Source organism: Macaca nemestrina, chromosome 5 (assembly GCF_043159975.1).
Source record: "Macaca nemestrina isolate mMacNem1 chromosome 5, mMacNem.hap1, whole genome shotgun sequence".
Lineage (NCBI taxonomy): Eukaryota > Metazoa > Chordata > Mammalia > Primates > Cercopithecidae > Macaca > Macaca nemestrina.
In genome coordinates, this window is record NC_092129.1 from 67,565,964 (window position 1) to 67,589,439 (window position 23,476).

General features: G+C 40.6%; 1 pseudogene; it reads right to left on the bottom strand.

Annotated features, from left to right (window-relative positions):
* The window catches only part of LOC139363230 (small ribosomal subunit protein uS2-like), a 56,420-nt pseudogene extending 35,076 nt beyond the window's left edge, over positions 1-21,344 (bottom strand).
* Positions 21,345-23,476: the final 2,132 nt, after the last annotated feature.

A 23,476-nucleotide genomic window follows, 5' to 3' on the forward strand; every position in this document is an offset into this window, starting at 1 on the left:
AAATCCTGTTTACACTGTTTTTCCCTATACATACCTAATGTAAAGTTTAACTAATAAATTAAGAAAGCAAAATATTAACAATAATAACTAATAATAAAATAGAACAATTAGAACAATATACTGTAATAAAAGTTATGTGAATGTGGGCCAGGCGTGGTGGCTCACGCCTGTAATCCCAGCACTTTGGGATGCTGAGGCAGGTGAATCACCTGAGGTCAGGAGTTTGAGACCAGCCTGGCCGACATGGTGAAATTCCACCTCTACTAAAAATGCAAAATATTAGCCAGACATGGTGGTGGGCACCTGTAATCCCAGTCACTCAGAAAGCTGAGGCAGGAGAATTGTTTGGACCCAGGAGTCAGAGGTTGCAGTGACCTGAGATGGTGCCACTGGACTCCAGCCTGGGTGACAGAGCAAGACTCCATCTCAAATAAATAAAATAAAATAAAATAAAGTTATGTGACTATGGTCTCTCTTTCTTTCTCAAAATATCTTACTGCACTGTAATCATCAATCTCCAGACCACAGCTGACCATGGATAATTGAAATGAAAACTAAAAATAAGGGGAGGAAATATCAGTAAGGGTAAAATGAATCTAGCCAGAAGGCAAAGGTGGAGATTTTTCTCTCTGCTATTAGGTATATAGATATATTTTCAGCACTATCCTCAGAATAAATTAATTAAAAGACTCTGCTAAATGTTTCCAAGTCTGGTTCTGAAATAACTCCTTCAATTAGAGGTTATTTTTAGTTTCCTCAAGGTTTTCTAACCCATTTTCTCAACTTAAATGAAGAACTTCTACATTTTTCTGGAGTTTCAGGCTACTCTGTTTCTGTAGCTGTCATTTAGAGGTAGATCAGAAGAGAGGTAGATGGAGACTGTAAAATTCCTAATTTCGCTTCCTCTTTTTGGTTTTCAAATTAACGAGTTGTGTACGACTGGGTGCGTGGGAAAGCAGGCACAGGCCAGTGTCTTCCTTGGTTGTGTGGTATCTCACACTTGCCCGTATCATGCGGCAGGCTGGAGCCTGCATCATTTTCCATTAGTGATCTGATTTGGCCCATGTAAACTTCACCTCCTACCCATATTCATAGCGGCTTTTGCTTGGAAGGGCTTCACATTTTCTTCATGACTGGAGGTCACAATACTAAAACATCTGTAGGAAAATAAAGTAATGGGCCTGCTAATATGTTTAATGGCCTTAATAGCATTGAAAACTATGTGCTTAATGCTCATTTCATAGTTGCCCTTGGCATGATGGATGGCAAGACTGTGCATTTGTGCAGAGGCAAAAAATGGCCCAAATGTCACTGTGAGTGTGATGCAGGAGAGTGAGAGAGAAATATTACGGCAGCATTATGAAATCTCAACTCCAATCCACCTTCACAGGAAATAATTACGTTAGGTGAGAAAAGAGGCAGCCAACCAGGAGGCTGGTGCTAGCTTAAAGGAATTTGGTTCATTTGTTGAAAAGCAGAACTTCTGAAAGCCTGTGCTGAGTGAATTGTCTTGCAAGCAAGACCAATAATAGTGTAGAAAGAGAAAGTTCTGAGACACGACAAATTCTGAATTGGAGAGATCACCTTTTCTGTCACAGCTTTCTTCCTAGTTCTATGGTTACATTATGGCCTGTGTTCTAGAGCTTTCCAACCTCACCCTCTTTGGTCTATATTGCATTCCTTAGGGCACTATTCGTTGTAAGTGGATTAATTAATTTAGGTCTCTACATCACTATGTCATGAACTGGCCCTACACAAAGATGTTTTAGATGATGCTCTCTGGAGAAAAACCTCAAGGGTCATCAGCAATTGGGAATCTCAGTAGCACTGTGGCCCTGGCAGGGCTCTCGAGCATTTGCTCATGCCATCTGGACATGGGGCCAATGCTGGAGAGACAGCACTAAGACTCTGAACTGTGAAGATAAAATTTATTGGGATGATGAACCTCTTTAGTAGATTCCACTGCCTCAGCTTTCCAAGGGCCATTGGAGAGGAGAGTATTAGTCTTTCCTCCTCCCTCAGGGGCCCAAACACCACCAGGGGCCTAGACAGGAGAGGGGGCTACAAAAGAGGAAGTCCTCAGAATTAGAAGCAAGCTGTGGGTGCCATGAAACCCTTTCCTCACTGATAGTGAACATCCATGTGGACACGCAATGGCCAATAATTGGGTCTAGAGACATTGACTTGCTCAAGTGCCAGCATCTAAAGTGGTTATGACTCCTCATCATGGTCTTACTCAGTGATATGGTTTGGCTGTGTCTCCACCCAAATCTCATCTTGAATTGTAGCTCCCATAATTCCCACACGTCATGGGAGAGACCCTGTGGGATATAGTTGAATAATGGGGGTGGGTCTTTCCAGTGCTGTTCTCATGATAGTGAATAAGTCTCATGAGATCTGATGGTGTTATAAAGGGGAGTTCCTTCGCACACGTTCTCTTGCCTGCCACCATGTAAGACATGCCTTTGTTTCTACTTTGCTTTCTGCCATGATTGTGAGGCCTCCCCAGCCATGTGGAACTGTGAGTCCATTAAACCTCTCTTCTTTATAAATTACCCAGTGTCAGGTATGTCTGTATTAGCAGCATGAGAATGGACTAATACACTCAGCCTTGCAGGGTCCTGCCTTTCCCATCAACTCATACAAGGGCTTGTGATGCTTACCGCAGAGAACTTTGAAACAATATCTCCTTAGGATAAGTAACAGTAATGTGACCATTGGGATATTTGAAAAATTCCATTTTAAGCCAAGGCATATAGGGCATAATCCTTTACTATTCTAAATTTTCACCACAATTTTAGTATAGCCGTAGCATCTAAGCATTTGTGTTTACTCACAGCTGCTCACCCCCGGGTCTTAAACAAAGCATTCTGTATGAGTTCAAGTTTTTGAGGAGCCTTAAGACCTTACTTGGCAACAGGCAATTCAGTAGATTTAAAGGTTAAGGGGCTGGGCATGGTGACTCATGCCTGTAATCCCAGCACTTTGGGAGGCTGAGGCAGCAGATTGCTTGAGGTCAGGAGTTCGAGACCAGCCTGGTAAACATGGTGAAACCCCGTTTCTACTAAAAATACAAAAAATTAGCAGGGCGTGATGGCACATGCCTATAGTCCTAGCTACTCAGGAGGCTGAGGCAGGAGAATCACTTGAACTCGGGAGGCAGAGGTTACAGTGAGCCAACATAGCACCACTGCACTCCAGCCTGGGTGACAGAGGGAGACTCAGTCTCAAAAAAAAAAAAAAAAAAAAAAAAAAAAACAGTTAAGGAGTAAAGAAAATGACAGTTAGCGAGTCTTCTTAATTGTTCTGGGTAATCTGAAGACAGCCCAGCTACCAAAGCTTCCTAAAGTCCAGTTATTTTATTGATTGCCCCACCTCACCTAAATAATTGATTTTACCATTTACATTTGATTCCATCATATTTGAGCTTTTCCCCTGAGACAAATTTATATGGTAAACTCTCCCAGATGAAAATAAAATTTCATTTACCAATTTTAACTTCTAAATGGTTTATTGATACTCTTCATTCACCTCTGAATTTAGAAGATTTATTTAAAAGGAAAGACAAATATAAATTACAGCATGGATAATATTCCTTTTCTTTCAGCAATTACTAGGAGGAGTTTCATTTTGCTGACATCTAGGAAAGAAGTCATCCCTCAAATTGCAATTTAGTAATATTCCTCCCTTTCTTGAAATGAAGTAGCAGCTCAAATTTGGCTTAATGATTCTTATTTTCTGGCCCCTATAGTTACTAATTCACATGTTTGAGGTTATAGTTCCCTAGACCAAAAATTTAGAAAGGAATTCTCCATGATCAAAAATATGTAATTTAGTGGAAGGTTCAGAGCCATGTTAAGGGCAGTAGTTGTTTCTTTAGGTATCAAACACAAGCACCCTGTTTAGCAATGCCATAACAAAGCATAAGCAGTTAAAGTGGAAAGGCGAATGGGTAAAACTTTACCAGTCAAACTAAATTTTTTTAAAGAATCTTTTAAAAAGGGGCTGAGTGTGGTGACTCATGCCTGTAATCCCAGCACTTTGGAAGGCTAAGACGATAGGATCACTGGGGTCCTAAAGTTTGAGACCAGACTGAGCAACATAGACCCCATTGCTACAGGAAAAAAAAAAAAAAAAATTAGCCGAGTGTTATGGCACATACCTGTGGTCAGGAGGCTAAAGCTGGAGGATCACTTTAGCCCAGGAGTTCAAGGCTTTAGTAAGCTATGATTGCGCCATTGCACTCCAGCCTGGGCAACAGAACACGACCCTGTCTCCAAAAAAAAAAAAAAAAAAGTATGTGGAAGTACTATGTGTCCAATATTTCATTCTCTCAACTGCCATTTGAAAGAGGCATTGGTGCCTGGCGCGGTGGCTCACGCCTGTAATCCCAGCACTTTGGGAGGCCAAGGCGGGCGGATCACGAGGTCAGGAGATCCACTTGCCATCACCATGTAAGACATGTGTCTGTGGCTTCGAATCAATCTCTTGCAGGAAGGCAATATCCTTGGCCAAATAAATTACACCAAAATATTAACAGTGGTTGTGTTCGAAATAGGGTGAATTTATTCCTTCTTGCTATATTTGTATATTTCATAATAAAAGTAAACTTGTAAAAATAAGGTCTTAAATGTACATTTCTAAATTTATCTTCTTAAAAACTTTTTAAATTGACAAATAAAAATTGTGTACATTATGGGGTATGACATGAGGTTTTGATGTATGTGTACATTGTAGAATGGCTAAATCAAGCTATTGAACATATCCATTTCCTCACTTTTTTGGTGGTGAAAGCTTTCACTTTTCAAGTATGCAATGCATTGTTATTAGCTCTAGTCACCATGTTGCACAACAGATCTCTTGAACTTATTCCTCCTGTCTAACTGAAAATTTATATCCTTTTACCAACATCTCCTTGATTCCACCTCTAATGTTTTAAGTTAAAACTATGTCTTTAACATGGAAAAATAAAGAATTAAATGAACTATTGCCATTTAAGAATATTTTGGGGAAATCCACTAGCTATAAAAGCCCAACTTGTAAACATCCCACAATGCCAACAATCAGAATGAATTTAGCTATCATCACTTACTTGATTTAATTTTCTTCACAGTTTTTTAATGTACTTCCATGTGTCTTATGGGGACATGTGACCGATGCTAGGTCACATGTCCTCATGCCTCATTCTCTAGGAATCAAGGGCTTGTCTTGCTTAATCTTGCTGGCTTTAGCCTTCCTACTCTTCCCAGTCCTTCATCTGCCGCCAAGGTTTCCCCAGGACAGCGATGGTTTGACTTTGTTTATTCCTGCTATTACGCATCAGGCCAGATTATGCTCAGGAGCTACAGAATTGTTTCTTTAAATACACACACGTGCGTCCACACACACACATGCACACACATGTGTGTACACACATACGCACACACAGGCTCACATGGACACAAGCACACGTGTGGACACGCACGCACACACAGAGGCACATATGCACGTACACACATGCGTGTGTGGACACACACCATGCATACACACACTCCCACACACACACATTTTTTCTCTTATTAGAAAAGTAACATTTTGGAAACCTTAGGGAAAAAAATTGATAAACCAATGGATAAAAACAATGCCACATTGAATTTCACACAGAGCCGTCTTTGTGGATATCCTTTCATTAGTTTGCCTATTCGTGTGTGTGTTCCTGTGTGCAGGTGTACATGTGCACATGTGATCATAAAAAACTGGACAGAATTCTCTGTCATTAAAAAGTCCCAATTTAAAATAGAATTGTTAGGTCTAAGTTTAAAATTACATGTTAAGATATGGCTTATTATACCATGTTTGCTTTAAAGATGACCTCTCTACAGCTTATGCTAACTCTCCAGTAGCTTCCATAAAATACTAAAAACTAGCTCTGCCTCTCCTAAAGGAAGGCACTTTTATTTTCTTAAACTCATTTTAATGCCTAAAATAAGAGCTTTCTCCCTCTCCCCCAACATGGTCACCATCTTCAGGAAGTACTAAATCAGGAAGCTTCTCAATTCTTTCGTCCTCTAGTAGTTCCTCTTTTTGGAAAAAGTTACTTTCTTAACTGGACAGATGGGAGAGTCCGACAGGCTCTGAACTGAGCCAAAGCAGAAGTGGAATCCAACACCGCGGAGCAGGTCCCACATCTCCACCTCCTCCTATTTCACCTTCCCTCGTGGTGAGCCCAGCAGGAAGGGCCTCTCCTGACTGAGGTTCCCCAGCCGCATTGTCTATGGCTGCGAGGGGAAGTCAGATTCAGCTGGGCGAGAAGAAGGAAGCCTCACTCTCCCCATAACCCTTTGGCACTCTATGACCTCCCATCTGTCTCCTGTTTACACAGCAAACTGATTAGAACCCAGAGGAGAGCAAGAGTATGATTAATCAGCACCCCAAATCTCAAGAATGGTCCCTATAGAATATGCTGCGTATGTTGTAATATGCACATATGTGCTCCGTTTGTGGTGTGTTAAGTATACATTGTAGATTATACTTACATTGTAATGTACTTGTACATTAAATTACAAGTAGATTTTTATAAATTGCACAGGGAAGTTTCAGCTTCCTTTAGGGCTCCATAATTAAGTTTCCTAGAATAGCTTAGAAAACAAATTTGCAATTATGTCAAAGCTAACCTATAACTTTAGTATAAAATTTAGCAAAATACATGCTGGGTAAAGAGCCATTGAGATATACTTTAAAACCACCAACCATTCTCACTTAGGTGAGAGCAACAGGGTAGATTTCATCTACTTGGAAGTTAGTTTTGTTGTTTTTCAGTTTAGGGCCTGGCTAAGGCTCCTTCATTCCCTCTGCATTCTCCATATCTCAGGTCTGTAAATACCATGAGATGCTCCCCACGTGCAACTGTCCAGAAGCATGTCATCTCATTCTCAGTCCCAAATGGACTTTGTTCTTTTCAAAGGAAGAGAGGTCTTACCTGAGGCAGAACTGTGGCCACTCCTAGGGTTTAGACACTTCTGGTTACGTTTGGTGGACAGGTAGGATGAGATGATGAAAGCCTGTTTCCAGAGGCTAAGGAGGTTCCTAGGAGGTAATTCATCCTAAGGGAAGAAGGAACCGGGCACAACCAGCTTGATACTGCTATAGAGCCTTCACGGTCAATGGTGGGGAGGAATTTGGAGCACAGTGTTGTGCCAGTTTCACGGATCTGTCACCATCATCCAAGACTCTACATCTGGGTTCTAGGAAGAGAAGGGGCTGTAAGTCATAATTGGAGGATTTATTTATTTGTTTTGGCTAACATTGGGATATATTCGCTTTGCTTGGGTAATTCCCTAAAGGAATGTGATACGAGAGAGATAGGGAAGGGGACAGTGGCAAGTAGACAGTGTTGGTACCTGGAAGCTTCCCAGGCACCACTGGCAGCTGCAGCAGTGGTCCTAGGCAGAGGTCTGTGCCTACAGCAGCACTACCCAGAAGGAGAACACCAGATCTGGAGGGTGTGGTGGGCCCTGTAGAATCTGGGTGGGGCTCTCCTGAGGCAGCATCAGGGGTGATATCCTGCAGGGGAAGGGCCAGGGTCAGCGGAGCAGTCGGCCCCCAGGGACCCTGGGGTTAAGGGATGGGATGCTTACTAATTATACTCTCAATTTGGAACTCTGGGCTCAAACTGCCAGAAGGCCAGACAGGACAGAGGGATAAGAAAAGGAAACAGGAAATACTCAGAATTTAAGAAAAAATAGAGGCGCTAAAAGACCTTCTTACTGACGCAGGTATCAGATGGAAGATGACCTGAAAGCTAGCCAGACACATTTCTAGGCACATGTGAAACACATATGGGGAACCCTCAACAGGAGGCTTTTCGTAGCTGGGGACCCACATAAATAGGTAGATTCTTGTTTCACTACGACAAGAATTATATCAAAGCGAAACAAAACTGGAAAACAGAAACATCTATACTGGCCTAGAAAAGTGGAGATAAGAAAGGGAGGGAGAGAAATTGTCAAGGATTAAATTATGTTTGCAATCTCAAAACACATTCTGCGGTAGAGCCTGGTGGTCTATGTGTCCATTTATGTAATTTAGAGTGTTTTGTTGAACCGTGATTTTGCAGGTTGGGCAGAAGTGGGTTGGGAGACTGATATGCATTGTTGCACAAGATGTTTTCGAATGGCAGAAATTAATTGCTGTTCATTCCATCTCGGGGTATACTATTTTCCTAGGATAACCTGAATTCATCTCAGTGATGCATCTTCAAGGGGACTGAGGTATGTGTGCTTAGAATAGACTAAGAGCAGGAATTGCAGTGTTAGAAGGACTTGTGGTTTGCTCTTGTTTGGATTATCTTCCAGAAATAAAAATAATATATAAAACTCCAGCTGCCCCTTAGCACTAATTACATAAAGTTTAAGCATTACCCAGTGATATATAAATAAAAATGCCACATTATTTTTATGGAAAGTAATTTAAAGTCCCATAAATGGAGTCATATTTATCTGTGGTTCTGACTGCTGTTAAGACCCCGTTTGCACCTCCTTCGTTTTAGAGAAACCTGAAGCTCCTTCAGAAATAAAAAGGGTAACTTCCTGGTCCCAATAACCTTTATAACCGTATACTTTATTTTTTTTCTAAAATCTTACTTAGGGCTGGGCACAGTGGCTCATGCCTGTAATTCCAGCAGTTTGGGAGGCCGAGGCAGGCGGATCACTTAAGGTTAGGAGTTCAAGACTAGCCTGGCCAACATGGCGAAACTCCATCTCTACCAAAAATACAAAAATTAGCTGGGCATGGTGGCGGGTGCCTGTAATCTTAGCTACTCTGGAGGCTGAGTCAGGAGAATTGCTTGAACCTGGGAGGCGGAGGTTGTAGTGACCTGAGATAGCACCACTGCATTCCAGCCTGGGTGACAGAGCAAGACTCCATCTCAAAAAATAAATACATAATAAAAAAAAATCTTACTTAGAGTTTGAGGATGCAGAATTAAACTTAATGTTATCAGGACAATTTTTTTTTTTTTAATCTTGGGGTTACTTAGCTTAAATACTTTTCCTTCTTAATTATTAGAGAGACAGTATGAGATACTACATAGATATTGTAGAATCTCATCAAGGTATCTCTGACTCAAAAAGTCATTTTTGAGAAGGCTGAGAGAGATGAAAGGACAGCGTAGATGAACTCATCTTTTTTAAAAAACAGCTTTATTAAGGTATAATTGATTTGCAAAAAACCCTGAACATTTAATGCATACAATTTGATGGGTTTGGACATAGGCACACACCAGTTTATAGCCACAATCAAGGTAATAAACCTATCCATCACTTCCAAAACTTTTTTGTATGTTCCTTTGTGTAGGTGTGTATGTTTATTTTGGTTTTGTTTGTTGTTGTTGTTGTTTTGTGGTAAGAAACAAATCCATCTTTAAGTTCTAGGAACCAATTAACAGGGACCAGTATACACAAACTAGTAGTCACAAATTTATTTTTAGCCCTTAAAATGCTAAGAATAATTTCTCATAATCATTCATATTTTCTTTATCTTCCTCTTCTTCCTACACTGTCCCCCACTCAACTTCGGTTCTTTCCCGTACTTCTCTTTTCCTTATTTTACAATTTTTTCTATTTCATTCTTCCATCTTATTTGGCTGACCCAAACAGGCCACTTAATTTTTTTATTATTTAAAAATTTTTTCCATTGGTTATTGGGGTACAGGTGGTGTTTGGTTACATGAGTAAGTTCTTTAATGTTGATTTGTGAGATTTTGGTGTACCTATCACCTGAGCAGTGTACACTGCATCCTATTTGTTGTCTTTTATCCCTCGCCCCCTTCCCACACTTCCTCCCAAGTCCCCAAAGTCCACTGTGTCATTCTCATGAACAGGCCACTTTAACATGTGATGGAATGATATGCTTTAAAGATGTTATGGCCAAATGTTCAGGAAAGCTGTTTCACAACACTATCAAAAGCCACATGAATATTCAGTCTTGGAGGAAATACATGATAACAAATAATAATTGAGTTCATACTATGGGCCAGGCACTGACTTTCATAGATGAATTTATTTAATCTTTACCACAACCTATGCTGTATCATTCTGATTTTGTACATGAGGAAACTAAAGAACAGAGAGGAGTTCAAGACCAGCCTGGCCAACATGGTGAAATCCTGCCTCTACTAAAAAATACAAAAATTAGTTGTGCACCCGTAATCCCAACTACTCGGGAGGCTGAGGCACAAGAATTGCTTGAACCCGGGAGGTGGAGGTTGCAGTGAGCCGAGATCACGCCACTGAACTCTAGCCTGGGAGACAGAGCGAGACTCCATCTCAAAAAAAAAAAAAACCAAAAACCAAAAACCCAGAGAGATGAGGTACCTTGCTCAAGAGCACAAAACCGTGATTTGAACAAAGGAAGTCTAGCTCTGAAGCTGGTGTTCTTTACCAGGGCAATCCTCAAAGTGTACAGCCCTGTGCTAATATTTTTTATGGGACAAAGAATTTTATTTACACAAACAATTTTATTAAATTTACACAAACAATTTACACAATTTACACAAATTTACACAAACAATTTTATTGAAATGTATTATACAGTTCATGGGCCCATGTAAGGAACAGTGATTTATCAATGAAGATTTAGAATAATGAGTAGAGAGGAGGGGCCTACATGCTTGGTTATTGTCAAATCAGTTCAACGAGAAGACAGTTCCTCATAGTGTCCAGTTGCCATATCTTCCTGTGCAGATCCAGGAACCATCTTTCCAGACTTTATTTTCAAATGTTCCATTCCAGGCTAATTTCCTATCTTTCCCAGTGAGATGAAAGGAGTAAACCATTGTGGTTCACAATGCCTTGGCTTTTCAATTGGAAATGACATAGAACTTTTTGCCTCTGAAGGTCCTTAACACAATGTATTTCATCTGACTACATTGTCATTCATGATGCTACATGCTCATCCATCCTCAGCTCATAAAAACTGGCTTCCAATGTGCCTCTCAGAGGCTGTTCCTGGGCTTCACTGGGTGACCAACTTGGGTGTCAATTGCAGGGGAGGGACAGAGTAAAAGAGTCCTGCAACCCCACCCCTCTCCATTGCCCTTGAGTACTGTAGACTAGTGGTGCCTCTGGTTAGAACTTACACAGGAAGAACTGATGCAGGTGGCCAAACACGTGTTCAATTCCAAGAGCAGATGGTAGATCCACAGTGACCATCAGAAGACTCAAGACCTAAACCTATCCTGGGCCTGCAGTAAGAAAGCCCACTCTCAAAACAGATTATTAGTTACGTTACAAACACGTGCAATGCTCTGTAACTTTTTAAAATGGAATTTGAATAACTCTTGTGTACTTTGCTTAATTTGGTAAAATTCCTAGAAATTTTGCATAGGTTAATAGGAAGCTACCAGAAACCCTCTGAGAAATCGCTTCCCTTGTGGTCCTTGATGTTGCAATTTCCTTAGTAATTAATGACTTGTACTATTTGCATATTTGGGTATTTATTTTTAAAAAACAATTATTTGTGCGCTTCCTATGGGTCCTCACTATTTTATTTCACAAATATTAGTTCATTTCATTTCCATAACAATTCTGTTTCATAAGTACTATTATCATTTCTGTTTATTGAGGAAAAGTTGAGTTAAATAACTTGCTAAAGATTACACAGTTAGTAAGAGACAGAGCTGGGGTCCTTACCTAGACAGTGTGCACACTTAACCACTACACTCACCTGTGTCTACAGGATATAAACAATAGGTCCCCCAAGATGAACTCCTATAGTCCTTGCCAAACCAGAAGCTGTCTTTTCTCTCTCTAGGCACCTGTCAAAGGGAAATGTTGATGTCCATGAATTCTTAAACACTTTTTTTTACATTTATACATTGTAAATTTGAGGGTATTTCTTTCAGGGGTCTTAAAATTTACTGGGTGTAATGGTTAATATTGAGTGTCAACTTGATTGGATTGAAGGATGCAAAGTATTGTTCCTAGATGTGTCTGTGAGGGTGTCACCAAAGGAGATTACCATTTGAGCCAGTGGACTGGAAAAGGCAGACCCACCCCCAATCTGGATGGGCACCATCTCATCAGCTGCCAGCATAGCCAGGATAAAAGCAGAAAGAAGAACATGGAAAGACTAGACTGGTTTAGTCTTCCAGCCTACATCTTTCTCCCGTGCTGGATGCTTCTTGCCCTTGAACATTGGACTCCAAGTTCTTCAGCTTTGGGACTCTTATACCTTCAACCACAGACTGAATGAAGGCTGCACTGTCAGCTTCCCTTCTTTTGAGATTTTGGGACTTGGACTAGCTTCCTTGCTCCACGGCTTGCAGATGGCCTATTGTAGGACCTCACTTTATGATGGTGTGAGTCAATACTCCTTAATAAACACCCCTTATAGATACATCTATCCTATTAGTTCTGTTCCTCTAGAGAACCCTGACTAATATACTGCATAATGCTACTGCAAGTAACAGTCATGATGGGGAGTGTCAGGAGAGACTGCTAAAATAAAATCTAACTGTCAATCTATTTCAAAGAATGACTTGTTGTGTTTCATCATTGCACAGGCTGTCTCTGTGTGGCAATATAAAAAGGAACTTCCTTTCCATCACATTGGTTAAGTTCTTTGATAACGTGAAAAATAGCAAGAAAGTAAAGATCAGGGTTTTTCAATTACTTTTTAATAGGGGGCAAAGGTGTTTGTGGTTTTTTGGTGTTTTTTTTTGAAACTAATAACAACTGACTATAGGTCCTTTCCCATCTACCAATACTGTTCTCAACTTCAAGGTTGTATAGAGATATTCTTATTGTCTAAACATTCATTATCAAGTCCCTGATATTATGAGATTGCAAAAGATGTAGTAAGCTGAAAAATCCTAACAATCACCTGACCCCATTTACAAAACAGTCTCCAGCCATGCTTCAAAATCTTGGTTATCTGAATATTGATGATAATTTTATGGTATAAACATTCTACAATACAATGCAAATTAACTCAAAAGAAAAATTGCCAATTTTGCCATCTATATAAGATGACATAAAGTCATTGAAAAGAATGCTAAAGAACTATCTTATTCACAAAGCCATTGGCAAATAAGGATCTCACAGAATTAGAAGAGTTGACAACTGAAGAAGAGAAATTTGACAAGGATGATGCTACTTGGAAAAGAATGATTTTAGTACAAAATGATTAAGAAAAGATCTTGTAAAATATGAGAAAATTCTTGAATATATTTTAAAAGAAAAATGATCCTCTTTCTAGTTTGCAAAGGAAGACAAATGCAAACTTTGCTATCAGATAACCTTGTGGAAAAATTCTACCCCCCAAAAAGCAATCAGTAGTTAATTACGCTTTTATCCGAAGAATTATCACAACAGATACAATTATAACCTAAAAGTTTTTAATGTAACATAAAACAATTTTCATAATTTTAACTTCACTTTTCATAAGATCCTAGTCAAACTTTCTTTTTTTATTTTGTATTTACTATTAAAATTTTGGTTCCCATTTTGTGCAGTTTCACTGTGAAGTGGATCCTTCCTGGTACCAATTATTCTTGGATAATGAGGACTTTCTGTACTTTATCCTGACAGAACAAGGGCTAAATGGGTTACCAAGACGAGACTGCATACTTATCTTCAACTTCACTTCAGTAAAAAACTATTCTAAGGACCACAGAGACTGAAATGCAATGAGTTGAAGCACCTTTCACCTTGCTTCCCATTTAAGATTTATGTCCTCATGACAGCTTTGATGAAGGCCCTGCAGCCCTGCAGATAAAGGTTGATGCTGACAGTCCTGGATTTAGCAGAGACTTGGTAAAGACTCAGTTCTGCAGAGTAAACCCAGTTGAATCTGGGTCCTCAAGTAGAAAGGTCTTTTCCTTAGAAAATTCTTCTAAGAATTGTTAGAGAATTCTTCTAAGACTAAATATATTGCATTGCCATGCACGGAGATGTATATTAACTCAGCAAATTCTTAGAAAAACCTCCTCTTTTTCTTTGTCCCAGAAATACTCTTCTTCAGTTCTTACATACTACAGATAGTACTAAAATTGTGGGTGAAATGGTTCCTTGACAAAATCAGATATTTTATTTACTTATAGATGCATCATGGTGTTATATTCTTGCAAATGACTTAATAACAAGTAATTATTTTGTAAAAATGACCTATAAACACATTCAGCTCTCAAGAATTCTGCCTCTCTCACAAAAATAAACTTCCTGTAGATTTTAGAATTTTTTGTTGTATACACTGTACAATAATCTTAGTTGATGAGGAAGTATAAATGCTAAAGATTAATCCTCAATTTAAAACATTTCTTACTTTTGGAAACTTCATTGAAACTGAGCAAATATCTGTTAAAAAGAGTAAAAAATATATTTAAATACTCCACATACTAATATGAAAATAGAAGTCTTTCAAAAATAAGTAAGCAGCTTTCTTCTTAGTCAATTATTTTTCCTCCTGGCTACTATAAAATGAGGCTAATAAGTCAATAGTACTTTTCCTAAAAGGTTATAACCAAAAAATATAATCTTTGTCTCTGCTGAACATGAACTGTTTGAGTTTCTTGATGACAAGTCATGCCAATTTCACATCTACTCAAAAGAGACACAGCTCCATTCCTCACAGAGTCAGAAACTATTCCATGTTAATACTATGCAGCCATAAAAAAGGATGAGTTGTGTCCTTTGTAGGGACATGGATGCAGCTGGAAACCATCATTCTCAGCAAACTATCACAAGAACAGAAAACCAAACACTGCATGTTCTCACTCATAGGTGGGAACTGAACAACGAGATCACTTGGACTCGGGAAGGGGAACATCACACACTGGGGCCTATTATGGGGAGGGGGGTGAGGAGGGATGGCATTGGGAGTTATACCTGATGTAAATGACAAGTTGATGGGTGCTGACGAGTTGATGGGTGCAGCACACCAACATGGCACATGTATACATATGTAACAAACATGCAAGTTGTGCACATGTACCCTAGAACTTAAAGTATAATAATAATAATTAAAAAAAAGATACTATTCCATGTTAAACACAACTTACATTAGAAGACCTTGTGATAATGGTACTTAAAATAACATCATTTAAAATAGATCTTTAATTCAGAAAACAAAGATTTAAAACAAACAAACAACAACAAAACCAAGCCCATTGAGATGTAGAGCTATGGCAAAATTGTCACGTGTCCCTACTGGAATATTAGTAATACTAGCATTAAGGCATCTTAATATTAGTCTCCTCTCAATAATTTTTTTTTTTTTTTTGAGATGGAGTCTTGCTCTGTCAGCCAGGCTGGAGTGCAGGGGCGCCATCTCAGCTCACTGCAACCTCCACCTCCCGGGTTCAAGTGATTCTCTCACCTCAGCCTCCCAAGTAGCTGGGATTAGAGGTGTCCACCACCATGTCCAGCTAATTTTTGTATTTTTGGTAGATACAGCGTCTCACCATGTTGGCCAGGCTGGTCTTGAACTCCTCATCTCAGTTGATCCGTGCACCTCGGCCTCCTAAAGTGCTGGGATTACAGGCATGAGCCACCATGCCCAGCCCTCTCAGTAATTTAGATGTTAGTTTACCAGTCCGCCAGTTTTCTTCTTCTTTTGCCTCTCTTTATCTTTGGTTTCCCTCCTTCCAAACACAAGGCCCACTGGAGGATCCACTACAAGGAGGATATAACAATTGGAAATGAAACTTGAATTTGTCAACTTCAACGGTTGTTTGCAACTCTAATTCAAAGAGCTGAATTTAAAATGTTGATAGATTTAGGACCGCTTTTATGCACTTCCATGATTTGTACCATTCCTGGTAAATTTTCTTTTTGTGTGATCAATGTGTACTCTCCTGCACCAAGTGTTAAGAAATGAAACATGCCATTAACTTCATTTTTTTTTTCAAAGATGCATTTAAATCTAACTCTGATAGAAAACTTAAAGGCAGTCGTTACTGGGACTCAGTTCTCTATTTCTTTCTATCGTCCCCAATTGCCAGCCAGGATCCCTTTATGGCTTCTACGGTCTTACACAAGGCACAACATTTGGGAAACTCCACTTCTCTGTGGCCCATTCTTGCCAACCTTGATATTGATTACACTTGCCTAAGGCTTCATAGGCCTTGGCAGCTGTACCACAGTTTGGGTGCCACCCCTTAGACAGGAGGGTGCAGTGCTTTGGGATCAGCTGCTGGAGATGGGCACTCCCTCCTGCTCCTCTGATGTTCTATACCCTTCTTCAGTTGCTGAAAGTAAAAATCTAACTACTGTTCCCTTCTTGTCTAGATTAATCATTCTCTCTCATCCCTTATCTTCTCCTTCACCCCCAAATTGGTTACCTGTCTCTCTTTCTTCTGTCAAAAACTCTCAATTATTTTGTTTTCAAAAACAAAACCCAGAAAGAGAGATTGTCCTCAGGCAACTTCCACTTGACTTTGAAACATAAAATTCCCCATGAAGGAAATCCCAAAGTCCATCATTCTTCTTGGAAAAATATAAAGAAATAAATAAACAAGAAGAGTCAAATATAATAGATCTCAATAATGATCAATTATGATGTGGTGTATAATTAGATAAACAATAACAAGCATAAAAATGCAAAAAAATGCAATGAGTAAGCTGATGAATAAAGAACATCAAATGGAGGTGGAAAAAGTTGGTTTTGGCCATCATTAAAAACTAAGTTGTTTCGATTTAATCTGAGCTCAGATTTCTCTTTTTTTTTTTTTGAGACAGAGTCTCGCTCTGTCACCCAGGCCAGAGTGCAGTGGCATGATCTCGGCTCACTGCAACCTCCGTCTCCGGGGTTCAAGTGATTCTTCTGCCTCAGCCTCCTGAGTAGCTGGGATTACAGGCACATGCCACCATGCCTGGCTAATTTTTGTATTTTTAGTAGAGATGGGGTTTTGCCGTCTTGGTCAGGCTGATCTCAAATTCCTGACCTCATGATCCGCCTGCTTTGGCCCCCCAAAGTGCTGGGATTACAGCCGGCCTGAGCTCAGATTGCTGACAAAGACTGTGTTCACATGATTGCTGGATTCCACACTCCCCAATTCAAAAGAGAATCTCCAGCTTTGATATTTAATTTTGGCCTTCAAAAATCAATTCCAGCAACATTCAACATTCCTTCAAGGAAAGGCATTGATATGGTTTGGCTCTGTGTCCCCACCCAAATCTCATCTTGAATTATAACCCTCAGGTGTTGAGGGAGGGACCTGGTGGGAGGTGATTGAATCATGGGGGCAGTTCCCCCATGCTGTTCTCGTGATAGTGAGTGAATTCTCACGAGACCTGATGTTTTTAAAGTGTGGCACTTCCTCGCTCTCACTCTCTCCGGCTGCCATATAAGACGTGCCTTGCTTCATTTCCTGAGGCCTCCCGAGCCATGCAGAACTGTGAGTCAGTTAAAGCTACTTTCTTTATAGATTGCCTACTCTCAGATAGTATCTTGATAGCAGTATGAAAACAGACTAATACAGGCATGTACAGCAAATGTCCTTCAAAATCACCAAGTACAAATTCTTGGAACCTATTTGAGACTACTGCTCCATGCCATATTGATGATTTTGCATGGTTATTGGAGTCTACACACTCAGGCCCAACACATGACCTAATCAGAGCCAAATACTCTTTCAGTCATTGTCCAGTTAAAAATGTCCATCTCACCCAGATGCAAGGCAGTAGTTGGTACCCTGTGCTCTCACGGGCCCTGCCAGTGGCCCAGCCTCTTAGGCCTTAATCCATAACCCTGATCCCTTTCCCCAGGATTTCTCTGCAGCTTGATGTTTGAAGAACCAGGCTCTTGTAAACAATTCTCACCACATGCTTTCTGTGAAAGAGTTGGCAGCAGGGACTGGCAGTGTTGGGGGTGGGGGACACAGGTTCCTGCCCCCCTTTGCTGGGCAGATGATTTTCTGGTAACATCAGGCTGGAACTGATGGGACTTGTTTGGAAGTTGAGCTGTTGGGGCAGCTGTTTCTGTCCTCATGCACATGACCAGGCAAAGCCGGCTCAGCAAACAGCCTGGTGCATGAGCTCACCGCTGTGGCCAAAGATCTGGGCATGGAGGCAGCAGACCCCCTTCCCTGTCCAGTTATAAACACATTTGTCCAACTTATATCTGAGGTAGGGGGCCCCTGAGGGTCTAATTCCTACAAACCAAGTGTCTGGCTAGAAAACTTCCGTTGTTGGGACAGATGAGGGGAAGAGAAGTTTTGAAAGTGAATATCAAAGAGTCTCTGGGTATGTCGGGGATGAGGGTTGCAGCCTCATGTTCTGTAAGAACAAGGGGGGCTAGGACACTGGCCCTCGATGGCAGGGCCCTGGCGTGCTGGGCATACCGTGCTGTGTGTGGTGAAACCCAACTTCCCCAGGTCTCCTCACCCCTGCGGAACAGTCTTCCAGGCTGGGCACCTGTTCTGTCTCCTCTTCCTTCTGCTTTTTTCAAAAAAACAAATTCCATCTCAGGACTGCCACCCCTTCTCAGCCTCTGTCATGTGCCCCTCTTTCTGGCTCACCTTATTTCAAGGGCCTTGTTTGTGTCTGTCCCTGGCAGAGGCCTTGAGGACAGATGAGTGAATCGCTTACCTGACTGGCCCCTGTCTAGATCCAGGTTGTCTTTCAATGGCTCTGGTTATTGCCACAAGCATCACTTTGTCACTGTCATCCCTGGGGAAAATCATCCCATCCTGAAAAAATCCAGACAAATTATCCATAGAATGCTTTTCTTTAAATATTTATCCCAGTTTGTCTAATTCACCTTGGGCTGCATGCTAGGTGAAGCTCTTCTCCAGGCCCTCCGGGAGAGCTGACAGCTCTGTTTTCAACATTGCTCTTGGTTCTGAGGGCTCACCTCTGCTCTGCACCACACTTGAGGCACAGCTCCATTTTGTCATTTAGAATTTTTGTTATTCAGTGGTATAAACCTACATAACAACCCTCAGCAATCCTAGACAAAGCATTCTAAATTGAGCAGGTCATGACTAGGGAGACCTTAAAATCATCCCAATCAAAACCTGCTGAGAGTGAAAGGGGAGATACTGATCTCCCTGGGACAAGTGTCTAGCGGACCATCCTGGGCAATTTAAAACGATCACCACCTTAGTTGGGACTGACGCTCTGAGAAGTGCTACCCTGGCCGATTTCTCTTTATTTTTTAAAGACTGACCTCGACTTTCCATTAAACCTCCATTTCTACTGATAGTTGAAAAAACTTAATTTTGCCATTTAAGAATAGCTTGATTCAAATTTAAAACATGACCCAGTCTTTCTAGAGACTCATGCTTGGACTCTCGGTGCCCATCTCTCCTCCTTCCCTTTTCCTGGTAATGTCTGGGTGCTGGTGGACGTTTCCTGAAGATTATCCATTTCAGTGAGGATCCTTTGGTCTGAGGGCTATTTGGCAGTCACTGCTGTGCCTGTTGACTTTTGGCTGATGGGCAGCCCAGCACTCTAGGTCATTAGGCACAGGGCCCTGCCCTCAATGTGTCTGCTGCCCAAATGGCTCCACTGGAGTACCTCTCATTTTGTTTTCAGCATGCTTGAAGCCCAGGGTCACCTGCCTTGCTACTTAGGCCCCACACTGCTACAGTTTCCTCCCAGGTCCACCTCTATTTAGAGTCAGGCTAGCTGGAGAGGATTCACCTCTCAGCCTTGCTTCAGGGCCTCCTTGGCTTCCTCTGGAGCACGTCCTGGAAGATATACTGCAGACCCTGCCAGGGCACGGGAGAATATCTAGACTTTTTGGGTACCATGCATGGGCTCTGGGTGAAAGAGGTGGGTAGAGGAGGTGTTTTTTAAGCTGTTAAATCTATGATCTACTGCTCTTCTTTATTCGACCCTTCAGTTACTTTGTTCACTGCTCCAATGCATTTATCTATTTTAACTTTTTTTTTTTCAAAGACAGGGTATTGCTCTTTTTTTTTTTTTTTCAAAGACAAGCCCTATCTCCAGGCTAGAGTGCAGTGGTGTGATCATAGCTCACTGCAGCCTCGAACTCCTGGGCTCATGGGCTTAAGGGATCCTCCTGCCTCAGCCTCCTGAGTAGCTGGGACCACAGGCATGTGCCATTGCATCTGGCTAATTTTTTTTTTAAGTTTTTTGTAGAAATGAGGCATCTCACTTTGTTGTCCAGACTAGTCTCAAACTTCTGGCTTCAAAGGATCCTCCCCTACGTTAACTCTCTTCATCTTCGCAGCAAACTTATAAGCACATGCTATTGACACCCTGAGGTTAGGGATGAAGAAACAGGTGCAGTGAATGGGTGATTTGCCTAAGGTCGAGCAGCAAATCAGAAACAGGTAGGATTTGAGCCCAGGAATCCTCGTATCAGAGTCTGTACTCAGAAACACTAGGCAGAGAGAAAATTCTTGAACTTTGAGCATAGGCTGTTAAAATGTGATTATTCAACAAGAAATTTCTCTTCTAAATAAATTATTTAGATGTTAAAAATTCTTCTGACATGAACAAATACTCTTGACACTCAATAGTTCAGAGAATCTAGGTCAGACCTTTTACTCTGCTAACCTAGTTCTTCACTAAAAAGCAACATCTACTACCATTATTACCAATAATTAAAATAATAATGGCAATGACTTCATGAACCTGCTGCTTATAAACTTCACTAATATGACAATATATTAAATATAATTTCTTCAGAATTAGGAGCCTGACTCTAGTGTCTTATGATTTTAATTAGTTGGATGTTAGTAAATATTGGGATAGTTTACAGTGCTTTAAGTATTTTCTTTTAGTAAAAAGTCTTCTCCTTGAATACTTGTGATATTTTTCATTCTTTTTTCTTTTCTTCCTTTAAGAAAGCAAATATTTATTTCAGATACAGAGAAATTAGTCACTCTGTTTTCAATGTTCCTTTATTTTTACATCTCTAATTTAATCTTGTACTAATTCCAAAAAACAATTGTGCAATTTTGGGTTTTTCTGAAATACGTCTCATTCATTCCCTAAAGCTTTGGAAATGCTCCACGGTGCTCCTTTCCCCAAACCTTTTTGCATTTTAAAAAATTCCTTTTCTGTTTTAGAGCCAAGCTTTGCCCTTCTCCCAAACTTCTATATTTTGAAAATACTCTTGTCTTGTTTTCTAATGATTGGGTGAATTTCATTTCTACACTTTTTAATTTTTTTTCCCTGGATTGTTTTGGTGATTCAATTTCTGGGCTCCAAATGTATAGTTGCCAGATTTTTACTGCTATTGGCCATAAAATCCTGCCCAGTCACTGGGCTGTAAAAAAGCAGATGCAAAATTGCTCTGACTGCCGGCTGCCAGCTGTGCAGCCCCACAGCCAGAGCCTGAGACGCCATATTCCCCCCACTTTCCTTAGATTCAGGAGCCTGTTCAATACGCATTGCCTATGTCACGACCTACATAGCTGCCTGTCAATAACCGCCTGGGGCCTCCTATTTGTGTAAATAAGTTAGTTTCATTTTCATTTTGTTTGAACTTCCACATTGCCACTACATAGAGAATGTTTTCTTTATCTTTTCCCATTGAGTTGTAAATAATTGTTACCCTAATCTTGCAGATACAATAATGCTGCATTGGTTCTGGTGTGTTAGGTTCAGTTCACAGGAGCTACTCTCCTCTTCAAAGCAAGCAGCATCAGCATACTGATCCTCGGCTGGAATTCAAAGACCCGGAGACCTGGGCAGGAGACAGAAGCAGCATTGTGTGAAAGGAAGAAAGAGAAACAAGAGGCAGCATCCTGAGTGTGAAACCAAAATAATATCATCTGTCTTGTCCAATTGAACTGACAATGCAAGGGGGCCAGCCAGAGAAAGAATCTATGTGGTAAGCAATGGAGTAGAAACCAGATCAGATGAATGGCCATCATGCACCTTTATTTTTTCATTGGATTCTCATGGTCTCACCTCCATGAAGAGACAGAACTAGAATTTGACCCATGCAGTGTGACCAGAGGGCCTGGACGCCAAGTCTCTGCTTGACTGCCCTGGTTTACGGTCTTTGAGAGGTTGTTTTCTGCCCAAGAGCATCCATTAGTACATGGGAATCCAGACTTGGAACATGCTCTGTCTGGCGCCAGAGTCCTCTAGATTTTCAAATATTCTACTGAGATTGAGGCAAAGGCTCAGAACACATCCCCTGAGCTGGAAAGGGCTGCTGTAACTGGTTTTCATAGGACATCTGTATAGTGGGCGGTTGATCCAGTTTGTACACAGTCTCAGTGAGGGTGATTTTTTTTAAGGGTTGTGTTTTTGCTTATATCACAGCCCTTTAGAATACTCATTTGATTGCCTTGTAGTGGTTGTTATTTTTCTTTTATTTTGAGTGGATATGTTATTTTCCTTTCTGGCTGTTTCTTTTCCTGCCATTTTGGGGTTTGACCCAGTTTACTACAAAATATAGATGTTCTTAGTAATTTTTTTCATGCATTTAAGCCTCTTCTAGTGTGTTCATGTGTTTAATGTTAAAGCTTCTGTCTTACCCCAAAGTTTATATGGTTATATGATTATATCTCTCCCTTTACCCTTTCTTTGGAATTGAGTTTTAAAAAATTAATAGACTTCATTTCTTTTTAGCAATTTTAGGCTTACAGAAAAACTGGGCAGAAAATACAGAGCTCCTATATTCACTTCCCCCACTCCCACACACTACTTGTGGAAAAGACTATCTTTTTTCCACTAAATTGAGTTTTCTCTTTCATCAAATATCAATTGACCTTATTTGTGTGGGGCTGTTTCTAGCCTCCGTATTCTGCTCCATTTATATGTCTATTCTTTCATCAATACCATGGTGTCTTGATTATTGTAGCTTTATAGTACTTCCTGGAGTTGGATACTGTAAGGTCTCTGATAGTATTCTTTTTTTTCTTACTTAATGAAACCCAATACTGGGTTGGCTATTCTGGGTCTTTTGCCTTTTCATACAAACTTTAGAACTAGTTTGTCAAAATTTAAAAAAAAATGTTTTTTTTTTTGTTTTGTTTTGTTTTTTTTGAGACAGAGTCTTGCTCTGTCACCCAGGCTGGAGTGCAGTGGCCAGATCTCGGCTCACTGCAAGCGCCGCCTCCCGGGTTCCTGCTATTCTCCTGCCTCAGCCTCCCCAGTAGCTGGGACTACAGGTGCCCGCCACCTCGCCCGGCTAGTTTTTTGTATTTTTTAGTAGAGACGGGGTTTCACCGTGTTAGCCAGGATGGTCTCGATCTCCTGACCTCGTGATCCGCCCGCCTCGGCCTCCCAAAGTGCTGGGATTACAGGCTTGAGCCACCGCGCCCGGCCAAAAAAAATGTTTAAACCCTTACTGGTATTTGGATTGGAATTTCATTTAATCTATAGATCCAGTTGGGAAGAAGGGATATTTGACAATATTAAATCTTATCCATGTCCATGGTATATCTCTCCATTTATTCACATATTCTTTGGTTGCTTTCATCAGAGGTTTATAGCTTTTGTCATATAAATCTTATACATATTTTGTTAGGTTTATACCCATTTTCGGTGTGAATGTAAATGGCATTATT